General features: G+C 34.1%; 1 long non-coding RNA gene across 1 annotated transcript; it reads right to left on the bottom strand.

Annotated features, from left to right (window-relative positions):
• Positions 1-5,389: 5,389 nt before the first annotated feature.
• LOC147017159 (uncharacterized) lies at positions 5,390-7,176 on the bottom strand. Its single transcript, XR_015049378.1, has 4 exons — positions 6,399-7,176; positions 6,133-6,291; positions 5,772-5,829; positions 5,390-5,547 (listed from the first exon to the last, which is right to left on the bottom strand). It is a non-coding gene; the product is annotated as an uncharacterized LOC147017159 (long non-coding RNA).
• Between the last annotated feature and the right edge of the window lie 4,129 nt (positions 7,177-11,305).

The raw sequence follows: 11,305 nt of genomic DNA, 5'->3' as shown, positions 1-11,305 counted from the left end.
AGATTTCAACTACAAAGGAATGATAATGAAAATAGATTGCTTTTTGGTGTTGGTAATGCTTTTGGTGATCAGAATAAATTTGTAATTGAGGAGATGAGTTGGTATATCAGTGAATATACTCCTAATCTTAAAACAGAAGAGATGTTGAATCGAAGACTTAACTCAAAGAAACCACTCAGTGTATCATACCTCAAAAGAAGATGTCAACACGTTAAACTCAATCAAACTACTTACACGTGGAATTTGGGTGTTCTGGAAGGAAAGCCACGATATCTGTGGATCATTTTTAAAAAGCCAGATGGTGATACTGCGACTGATAAGAATAATGCATTGAGTGATAATGCTAAGGTGAAACAACTTCGCGTTTCTCTAGATGGAACATTTTATCCACGAGATAGATTGGAAATTAATTGGGAAAAAAATGATTTTGCTGAAGCATACAAGTCTTACCAAAAGGTGTGTGAAAGTAATGGAAATAAAGAACCTATTTTGGATATGACAGCATTTAAAAGTTTGTATACAATCTATGCGTTTGACCTGAGCGCGCAAAAGGAAACTATAAAGTCTAATCGAGTGGATACTTCCCTATACATTGAAAGAGGAGAGAGTGAAGAAGTTGATACATATTGTTTGCTTTTGGAAGAAACAGAATTGCAGATTAATACAGATAATGGTGTGATGATTAGTCTCACATAATTTTTTGTTAAATAAATGAGTGGCAAAGTACCAACTGGGGTATATGTTAATCAAATCAATCTTCATAAACTATCATCTTGTGTTCAAAATCAAAAGCCTTGTACGATTAACGTTAATACAATTCAGAGAAAAGGAGCAGTAAGAATTGATGTTTTGCTCACAAGAGAACAGGTTAAAATCTTGAATGACACTGGCTCACTTAAAATTAAAATGACAAAACCAATGTTGAAAAAATATTCAATAAGAGAGACGAGTGGAGGATTTCTCCCATTTCTAATTCCTTTATTTGCTGGTTTAAGTGCGGTTGGAGCATTGACGGGTGGTATTTCAACAGCGGTGAAAACTGCCAACGAAAGGAAGGCTCAACTCCAGGCTCAAAAAGAATTGGAAAGACATAACAAAGAGTTGGAGAAACAAATTAGTGGAAGTGGCGTAATTGTAGATTTTGCTGAAAAACTTGAAGGTCTGCCTGATAAAGCGAGATTGTTAGTTGGAGATATGCTTTCTTCTATTGCACAAGCAGGTGTAAAATTAACGAAAAGAGGTAATGGATTATATCTTTCTAATAAATAAATGAGCATTGATGAGTGGTTGAAAGAATTTGGAAAGAATACAACATCAAATTTACAACTTGCCAAATATTGTAAGAAATTAAAAATTCAAAATGTGGTTATTTGTATGAGAGATGAATTAACAAATGTGCCGAAACATACAAAGAATATTATTATGAACTTAGAAGATAATAATGGGAACGGTTCTCATTGGGTTTGTATTTTTAATAATCAAGACAAATATTATTTTGATAGTTTTGGTCTTCCACCACCTGTTGAAGTCATAAAATTCTTACAGAATGGTGTTTATCAAACATTTCAAGTCCAAGAATTAAATTCCAAGTGTTGTGGTCAATTATGTCTATATGTGTTATTTCAACTCAACAAAAATAAAAAATTTTATGATATTATTTTTAATCTAATATAAATGACTTATGTTGGTAAAGATGGTTCTATCTTTGGTGTATCTCAAGAACTGGATATTGATTTATCAAATTATTACACAAAGGCACAGGCTGAACGACATAAATATAATATAACCAAAAATATTAACATGAAAAATGCTTTTAAATTAAAAAATTATCCAAGCCCGACTGACGCGAATGACTTGGTGAGATTAAGCGATTTATCACAATATATATCCTTAAATAAAACGGCTGTGTATTCCAAAGATACAGAAGTGTTGATATTATCTCCAGGTCATACAGAATTCACAGTTCGAATTAAAATAAATTTTTATAAAGAAGGGCGTATCGTTTGTATGAGAATAGAACAATGGGGGTATGATATGAATGATTTAGGGTATAATTGGTCATTTAAAATTAACCTCGAAGACCTGGAACAATTAAATCAGTCTCGTAAGGAAGAATATTATCCACTTGGTATCGAGAATGAGTTTTGTGGGTCCACGATTAGTAAACAACAAATAAAAGAATTTAATAAGGGTAAATATAATAATGGTTTTGCCCTTGTTTATCTCATGAAAACAGAAAAAACAGGATTATATATAATAAGTAAGGAAATACAAAATGATTTAACTATGGGAAGATGGGGAGGTGTTTCGTGCCATAATATTATTCTAACATATATTTCTAATACATAAATGACAGCAAGAAGGCTTCAAGAAAATTATCATTTCTGTGTCCAAGCATACCTTCAAGAAAAGGGTATTCGGTATTTTAATAAATATGTTCTACAACATAAGAATGAGGTATTTTCAATAAAAGATTGGCATTATGCTGATGTTGATAAACCGACAACTTTAGATTTAATTAGAATGTTAAATAATGAAAAAATTATAAAGTTAAGAAAAGGTAAGGCTCTTTTAGAAATTCAAAAGAAATTTTATTGGTTTCCTGTTGTAAAAAAAATTATTTTCGATGCAGGAATAACAAGAAATCCTGATGAATATATGTATAATATTCTATGGGGTGTAAACGATTCAAGGATAGTAAGGGATGAGGAAGGAGTTGAAGAAGAGAGGGAAGAGGAGGAAAAGGAGAATGAGGAGAGGGAGAAGAAAGAGAAGGAGGAAAAGGAGAAGAAAGAGAAGGAGGAAAAAGAGAAGAGAGAGAAGGAGGAGAGGGAGAAGAAAGAGAAGGAGGAAAAAGAGAAGAGAGAGAGGGAGGAGAGGGAGGAAAGAGCGAGACAAAATAAATATCAAAATATGGAAACCAGTGAGATTCAAAAAAGATTGGCGGTATTACAGAAAATAACTCAACCCACCGAGGAGGAAACCAAAGAATTGACAAGTCTATTTGCAATATTTTCTTCAAGACTATTGACATCGTCAAGCCATTCATTTTAATTCAAGTTTTTTCTTAAATAAATGGAGGAGAGAGTGAAGGCATTTCTTAGGATTCTTTATGTTTTAAAAATTAAGATTCAAATGTGCATGTTGGAAACTAAAAGGTTTTTGCACTCTGCAGGAATTTTTCTCATAAATAAATGAGTTATTGTCTCAAATGTAAAAGAAAACTAATACTAAAAATATTTCATATATTAAAAGTAAAAATAACAGGGTTATACAAAAAGGTATATGTTCGGTGTGTGGTTCAAAAAAATCAATTTATCTCCAAACACAAACTCGGAGGAGATATACAAAAGTTTTTATCAGGAAGTAAATTTACAACTACTGGAATACCAGGGGAATTACATCTTCCAGGGTATTCTTTCTGTGGTCCAGGCACAAACTTGGATAAAAGATTAGATGAGGCAGACAATCCTAAATCCTGGAGTAAACCAATCAATAGAGTTGATGAAGTGTGCATGAGACACGATATTGATTATGGGAATACCACAACGTTGGAAGAAAAGCATGAAGCCGATAGAGAAATGTTGTATAATTTGTCTCTGATACAAAATCCAACCTTGAGAGAAAAAGTTGATAGGTTCATCGTGAAGAAGATGATTAGTGCTAAATTGAAACTTGGACTTGGAAATTCAAAAAACTTGTAAGCTCTAATGATGTCATTAAGACTGAAGAGCAATTAGCTGATGAATTACATAAACCAATATTCACAAAGTTTCAGAGAAGGAAAGTTTATTCCAAGGAAGTAGATTATATCTGGTCTGCTGATTTGATTGAACTCAATAATGATAAGGGGTACAAGTATGCTTTAACCGTTATTGATTTGAGGAGTAGATATGTGTGGGTTGTCCCTTTAAAAAACAAAACAGGTAATACTCTTATGTTAGCTTTTCAACAGATATTTAATAAAAGTAAGAGAAAACCTAAAAAATTGTGGACTGATGAGGGTAGAGAGTTTTATAACAAGACATTTATGAATTTTCTAAAAAATAACAGTATTACATTATACAGTACCTTTAATGAAGGGAAGGCAGTTGTTGTTGAACGTTTTAATCGTACCTTAAAAGAGAGACTATATAAAAAATTCACACAACTCGGTTCACAACAATGGTTATCTTTTATTCAGGATATTGTGGATAAGTATAATGACACGATTCACACGTCAACGAATATGAAGCCATCAGAAACATTTACAAAATTAAAATATGAAAAAGAGATTAATGTCAGAAAACCTAAGTTCAAAGTTGGTGATATCGTAAGAATATATAGGTGGAAATCTCATTTTGAAAAGGGTTTTACTGAACGATGGACGAAAGAACTTTTTAAAATTGTTGATGTAATAGATACGGTTCCTTGGACTTATAAGATATATGATTTGGAAGGGAAGAGATTTTAGGTTCATTTTATTCACAGGAATTACAAAAGACAAAGATAAATTGAAATTTTTGACTCCACGCCAATTTGACTCCACCCACACAAGCCCCAACCACACAAACCCCACACAAACCCACCACACACAAAACCCACACAAGCTGCAATAAATTGAAATTTTTGACTCCGGCCCTTTTTGACTCCACCCACACAAGCCCCACCCACATAAACCCCACACAAACCCCACCACACACAAACCCCACACAAGCTCCACACAAGCTCCACACAAGCTCCACACAAGCTCCACACACACAAGCTCCACCCATATTCACATAATTAGTGATTAGTTAATTAGTTCCCCCACACACAACATGTTTATTTAATTAAAAAATTATCCACCCATCCACACAAGCTCCACTCATCCACCCATCCACCCATCTCTCCACCCATCCATTGATCCACACAAATCTCCTCCACATTCGCCCCTGCCCACATAAACCCTGCCCACATCAACGCCTCCCACATAAGTCGTGTCTACACAGGCTCCACACAAAAACTCCACACACATAAGCCCTGTCCACATAAACCCCACCCACACAAGCCCCACCCACATAAACCCCGCACACGCAAGAGCCACCGAAGCCCCGCCCACATAAGCCCCACCCACATAAACTCCTCCCACACAAGCCCCACCCACACAAGCCCCACCGAAGCCCCGCCCACACACACCCCGCCCACACAAGCCCCACCCACACCCCGCCCACACAAGCCCCACCAAAGCCCCGCCCACACAAGCCCCTCCCACACAAGCCCCACCCCCTCATCCCCCTGTGCGCCCCCACCTTTGACCCACCACCTCCCTCATCCCACCCCCCCTTCCCCACACACACACATGGGGAGGGAGGGATGGGATGAGGGGGTGATGGGTCATTGGGGGGCGCACCTACCCTCCCTTCATGTTTTGATCCTCTTCTTGTAATTCAGAATCAAGTAATTGTATACAAAACAAATATAATTTATTAATATTGAAAATATTAAATATTCATTTGCGAGAATGTATAATCTTTCCCAGCAATCTTCTCCAGATGTCTTGTGATTTCGAAACTCAGACACCATATTCTGTTTTGAAACAAAAAGTGGATAATAATTACATGGTAATATGAGTAAGCCTCGTTGACCACTGAATTAACACACCAGGAGGCCGACTCAGCCTGTCATCCTTTCAAGGTCAATAAAATTAATTCCAGTGTACTGACAAAACCGCGTTCAAACTAATAATGCAACCAACATTAGACGACATTCTAAAGAGAGAGTGATATTAATAATAATTCAGAAATATTTACCTCCAGAAAATCATGTGTTGTACAAGATTGCTTCAACAGCTGATGTTGTGCGATAGTGCTGAAAAAAAAAAAAAGTCAAGGGTATAGATGAAGAGACAGACAGACAGGGAAAGCAACACACACCCACACACGCACACACACACACACACACACACACACACGCACACACATAGACACACATAGACACACGCACACACGCACACACACACACACACACACACATAGACACACATAGACACACGTGTCTCACCATTGGTTTAATTCATTCGAGATCAGAGACCGGTCATTATAAATCATTGATCTCTTCAATAAGAGCAGAGAGAGGTAGGTAGGAAGACAGACACACACACACGTGTCTCACCATTGGTTTAATTCCTTCGAGATGATAGGACGTGATAAGACTTCGTGCCACTCATTGAAAATGTCTTTCAATTCTCTTCTAAAATCATTGATCTCTTCAATAAGAGTATTAATTTCATGAACCACGTCGTGATACGTAAACTCAATTTCTTCCAATGCCCTGTCAGGGAAAAATATATATATATATATATATATATATCAGAATTATCATGATTTAATTAATAATCATTTGCTTCATCGTTCAAAGAGAAAACCAAACAAACTTACCAACTCTGTAGTAAGCTTTTGCCTTCATCGGAAGAGAGATCATCCATGTCTCAGTTGTAAAAATGAAAATCCTGTCTGGCAGAAACTTTGTCTGGTGAATCACTTATAAGGCTACAATGAGGAAATTCCCTAAACATTGGGTGCGGCCACAGGAAATGACAGCTTGGAAAATAACTAGGCGGTTGTATGAATCATTTACAAAACATACTTAAAATGGTTTTGATTCAAATGTTTTCAGTTCGTGTTCTGAGATAAAATATAAACACGAGACCTTGTCTCACAGAATAGTTCCTATTTTTTCACAGCATGACTGTCTAAAACCACACAGCACGACCGTGTCAAAAAACACTTCCTCATTTTCACGGCATGAACTGAAAACATTTGAAACAAAACTTTTTTATGGCGTGGTTTATACACAAAAATGATTTGCAACTCGGGCGGTGGTCAGATGAGATCATAAAGAGAAGTTTATCATTTCGTAATGGCACAAAAGGGGTATCTTAAAAAATATAAAGATTCAAATGTTTTGTTTGTCAATATTTTAGATGGGGATTATTGTGCAAAGAAAATTAAACTATTGAAGGAATTTGAGAATGAACAAATCTTTATAGGTTCAATGAGTGAGCTGATCAACCTCCAGGTTAAAGGGGAGACAAATAAATATACCTTGGGATAGCCTGGTTATATATATACAAAGCCTGGTGTTGGCTTAGTGGTTAGGGTGGCGGCTTGGGATCCCAGTGTCCCGAGTTCGAATCCCGCTCAGCTGCTGAATTAACACCAGGGGTTGACTCAGCCTGCCATCCTTCCGAGGTCGGCGAAATGAGTACCAGTATACTGGTCCCGGTGTATGCCCCGGTTAGAATAGGTGTACCATATCCCTGTGTTGTAAGAGGCGTCCAGGAAGGGCATCCGACCATAAAACATTGCCTCACAAAAAGCCAAACCCCTGCACAGCAGGGAAAAACGGATAAAAAGGGGGTTTATTTTTAGGGGAAAAAAAAGGGAATCGCTGAAAATCCCCCATTCATTTACATGGGGAAAAGTGAGCTAGAACCAGTATTCTTACCCTACTGGGGATTTTCAGCGATTCCCTTTTTTTTTCCCTAAAAATAAACCCCCTTTTTATCCCAAGGTATATTTATTTGCCTCCCCTTTTAACTTGGAGGTTGAACCACATTGAATTGAACACCTGGGGGTTGAACAGCTCACTCATTGAACCTATAAAGATTTGTTCATTCTCAAATTCCTTCAATAGTTTAATTTTCTTTGCACAATAATCCCCATCTAAAATATTGACAAACAAAACATTTGAATCTTTATATTTTTTAAGATACCCCTTTTGTGCCATTACGAAATGATAAACTTCTCTTAATGCTCTCATCTGGCCACCTCCTGAGCCACATATCATTTTGAGATTATAGTAAATTGTTTTTTCATTGTTCAATTGATAACCATCAAAGTTTTCAGTCCATTCAAGGATATTCATTTTTTTCTTTACATCCTCTAACTTACTAGTTTTTAAATTAATTCGCTTATTTGTTTTATTTACCTTTGTTTTAGTTATTTTTTCAATAAGACTTATTTGATATTTTTCACATTCATTATGTTTTCCATTTATATACCAAGACTGAGATTTTCTCCACTCTTTAGTTTGATTAATACTTGGTTTAACCATTTATATATTGTGAAAAAACGCGGCGGTAGCCCTTAAAAAACCCTAACCCATCTTCCCATCGTTAAAACATAATCTATTTTATACACTCTATCATACAATATCCATATGGAACACAATCTATTCCATTATCTAAAATAAATCTCTTATCATCAAAGGCTCCTAATGCCTTTTTATTTACTTCTTCACTATATATGTTATGTTTATAACTTCTTATTGTATTCATTTTCCTATATTCTTCTTTCTTATTCATCAAACAATTATAATAATTTCTAAAAGTTATTGATTTCTTTATGACATATTTCTTTATTCCCTTTAACCTCTTATCAATCTGTTCACCATACTTATAAGCATATGCCTTTGCTCTCAATCCAATAAACTCACTCATTACTTTTCCACCCAACTCATCCTTAAACTTACCAATAACCTTTTCATTCTTTTTGGAAAATAACTCACTCTTCTTGCTGAAATTACTTGTATCATATACTCCAATATTTTTCTTCATATCTTCATAAACATCATCAGTTTTTATATCTAAGATAAAACTATCAGTGTCCATATACAACAATGAAACATTTTCACCATACTCTTTCTTTAAGTCATTATACAAATAATCATACATCAATATCTTTGATAAATCAAGAACTGCTGTTCCAATATAAATTGGTTTATCCATTACAATACTTTCCTTTTTCATATGAATTGCAGAAAAGTTCTCTGAAAAAACCTCTTCTCTCTCAAAACTTGGTTTATTTATCAATCTCGAAGCTTCTTTCCAAGATGTTGCGAATCTAATGTTTTGCCTGTTTCTAACATTTTCCATAGTCTTTCCAAATACAGCATTATTCATTAATTTATAAAAGTCCCCTTCAAATTTTACTTTTGTATTTGCTCTCATATCTGTATTGAATTGAATATACTTTTTCACCCAAGGACTTTGTTTAAATTTTAAAACTCTATGAATTTTAGCTACTCTCAATCCTTCTCTCAAAAACTGTTTTAAGCTTCTCTGATGTAAAACATATCCCTCTTTATCATAGAATGTTGTTAATAACTTTTCTGTTGATTTGCCTTTAATATTAAAACTTTTATGATAATCACTGAACCATTCTTTCTTTGGGGTTTCTTTCTCACATGCAAAAGGAAGGTCTTTATGCTTATTATGAAGAACACTCGGGTACCTCAAATCAACTTCAAAATAATAACCTTCTTCTTCGTCATTCAATTCCTCTTGAGAAGAAATAACAATATTCATCAAAGCCTTTTCATAATCCTTTTCTTCCACCCACTCTAATTTACCATAAGGTAGAGATTGAGACATTGCCCATCCATACAAATTATTAGCATCAAAATACATCAAATAATTACTATCTTTTTCACGATCATAATTTGGGAGATATTTATTATTTGCTTTCGCATATCTTTTTGAACATACTTGTGATATTCCACCTCTCTTGGACTTCTCAATCATCAAAAGCATATCAACATCACTGATTAAATCTATATCTTGTTTTGTCATTTTCAACATTGCACTCCAAGCTAAACCAGGAGCTGTGAAATAGTGGGCAGGGTCTAATCCATAACAATTTTTATTATGACAGAGTGTTCTAAAAGCCTCAAACACATCAGCTAACAATAAAACATCTGTTTTTAGATATAAATCATGATATTCTCCAAGGTTCTTTATCTTAAATATTTTCCATATTTCTTGTGCGTGTTTATATTCCTTATCACTTATCTCTTCTTCATAAAGGTTATTATAGAAACTTTCTTTTGAAGGAAGTTGTGTTTCTTTAAATCTCATAAATGAATCCATATAATCATAAGGATAAATTCCCTTACTTGTAAGAATTTTCTCTTTACTTTGAATTTCATTCCTTGTTTGAATTTCCTCTCTCGTAAGAATTCCTTCTTTAATCAGAATTTCATCTTTAATCTGAATTTCCTCTTTAGTTCGAATTTTCTTTATAATTAGAATTTCATCTTCAGTTAGAATTTCTTCATTAATTAGAGTTTCCTCTTTACTTTGAATTCTCTCTTTAATCTGAATTTCCTCTTTAGTGAGAATTTCCTCTTTTGGAAAGAATGAATTAAGATTTGGAAAAGAGTCCGTGGAGCTTAGATTTGATGCGAGGTAGGCTAGTGGTGTTCCCATAAACTTGTAAGAATCTAGAAACCTAATACGAGTTAAAGGTTTTGTGAATATCATTTTTGAAAATGAAATATACTTTTGACTTGTGTTTGTTATGGCAGAAATATTCCCTGGTGTTTTTGAAAGTTCATTTATAAATAGATGTGTATCATAGTTGGCGCTGTTGTGAAGAAAGACTGGAATAAAAGAAGGTAATTTATAATTAAGATTACAACAGGAATGAGCGGGACCTCTATATTTACCAGTAAGATGACAATGGTCTCTAACTTTAGACTCCTTAATTTCCCCCTCACAAATATGACAGATATTGTTCATTCTAAATTCTAATTTTTCTTCTTTGGTTAATTTCATCGGTTCATTTGTTTCTTTCATTAATTTAGTGAGTCTTATACAATCCTTTTCTAATCGTTTTACAAACTCTTGTGAAGCATTTTTTCCACGATAATGTTCAAGTTTGTTATACTTTTCTCCAACAGATGATTTGATATAATAACAGAAACCACAAGGAATATGTTTTTGATATTTATTTGTATATGGTTCTTTTGGATTAGGAGAAGCAGTATTTATCTTTTTAAGGATACATTCAAAATCAGCGTATATCACAAATGGGTGCATGATAGATTTATTATAATCTTCAAAAGAAATCTTTTCACCAGGTTTAGGCATTGTAATTACAGCTGATTTATGATTACTACAATATTTTGAATGTTGTTCTAATCGTTCTTTTGTATGAAATGAATTAAGACATCGCTTACAAGGATATATTTTGTTTGCTGTTCTGAATACCTGAGAAGAGATTAATCTTGATAAATTATTGATGTATGTGTAATGTGAATTCTTTCCAACACTAAAATATAAAAGGTCAATGTGTGTTTCTTCATTTTTATAGTTGTTTGAAATTTTTAATATTTGAACTTTGTTTGTATCCGTTAATCCATATACATTAATAGAAAGATTAATCTTTTTCTCAAATTTAGGAATATCTGTTAGTGGCATTGGGAATTTAAAATCTTTAATGTCTAAGGTATTCTCATATTTCATATATTGTTTTACTCTTTCTGAATTACATTTTGGTGGATG

Source organism: Eptatretus burgeri, chromosome 11 (genome assembly GCF_056783735.1).
Source record: "Eptatretus burgeri isolate ZD-2024b chromosome 11, Ebu_testis_v1, whole genome shotgun sequence".
Taxonomy (NCBI): domain Eukaryota; kingdom Metazoa; phylum Chordata; class Myxini; order Myxiniformes; family Myxinidae; genus Eptatretus; species Eptatretus burgeri.
Note: the sequence above shows the minus strand (reverse complement) of the source record. Positions and strands in the feature narration are given on the sequence as shown.